Source organism: Fukomys damarensis, unplaced genomic scaffold (genome assembly GCF_012274545.1).
Source record: "Fukomys damarensis isolate Sample0158 unplaced genomic scaffold, DMR_v1.0_HiC HiC_scaffold_8, whole genome shotgun sequence".
Taxonomy (NCBI): Eukaryota; Metazoa; Chordata; class Mammalia; order Rodentia; family Bathyergidae; genus Fukomys; species Fukomys damarensis.
This window is the reverse complement of record NW_022900920.1, coordinates 21,956,565-21,957,584: the sequence shown is the minus strand read 5'-3', so window position 1 is coordinate 21,957,584 and position 1,020 is coordinate 21,956,565. Positions and strand designations below refer to the sequence as shown.

The 1,020-nt window shown below is 30.0% G+C and overlaps 1 non-coding gene across 1 annotated transcript; it reads left to right on the top strand.

Moving 5' to 3' along the window:
• The first annotated feature begins 209 nt into the window (after window positions 1-209).
• Window positions 210-393, top strand: LOC117285327. The gene has a single exon (XR_004516335.1). It is a non-coding gene; the product is annotated as a U2 spliceosomal RNA (small nuclear RNA).
• The last annotated feature ends 627 nt before the right edge of the window (window positions 394-1,020 follow it).

The window sequence follows — 1,020 nt, the reverse complement described above, 5'->3', positions numbered from 1 at the left end:
AACAGATGGGAAATGTTTCTCTCAAAATTTCAGAACTGAAATGATTCTTATTCTGTCTGGTGATAAATGTCAATTAAAATAGTTCTCTGTTCACAGGGAAAATTAAGAAAAAAATAGTTTAAGAAAATATCAACTCTGACTGCCAAGGAAATTTGTTTCTTCAGTAAAATAAGCAAAACAAATCAAATCTTTTAAAACTAGGAAGAGGAATCGCTTCTCGGCCTTTTGGCTAAGATCAAGTGTAAAACTAGGAAGAGGCTGTCTTCTGAAGTCAAGTACATATCTGGAGATTTTTTATAAGCATTTTTAGAAAAGTTCCAGTTATCTATACTTTTAGCATAACAAAAAGATTCTTCTGGTTGAATTTGATCTAAAATGTTACCTTTAGCCAAGTTCTTACACAATTTCTACATGGTTGGAAAATATTTTCTGTGTTGATAAGAAGAAGATCTTAAATATCAAGGCTCATCTGGGCACAGATGCTGCTTGGAAGATATGGTAATGCTTATCACCACAGGGCTGACCAACAAGAAAAGCGCTGACAGCAGATTGTTGGTCAATGCACTATGTTTATTAATCCTCTTCCAAAAATAAACTTAAAGTTACATATAAAGAATACTACATATAGTAGACATTTTGGTCAAAGTTGTTTTCTAATTATAGTGTCAGAAGACAGAAATACCTAATAGAATGTATTTGAAATGACCTTAAAGTGACTGAGTATACAACCTGTAAAAGTCAAAATTTAGATAATTGAAATCCAAGGTATCTTTTGTCATATAGGAGTTTTCATGCTAAATTTTGATTTTTAAAGTCATGAATATGAGTGAAAACTCATTATTTCATAATTTCATAATTATTTCATAATTATTGCCTGTTTTAAAGGAGAAAGGCAAAAAAATACTCCATCTAACCCCTTAAGCCTAAGACTAGTATATTAAATTCAAATCCACATTAAAAGCATTCAAATTTATTTCAAAAAAAGGAAAAATTTATCTTCATTATTTCTTATTGTAGCCT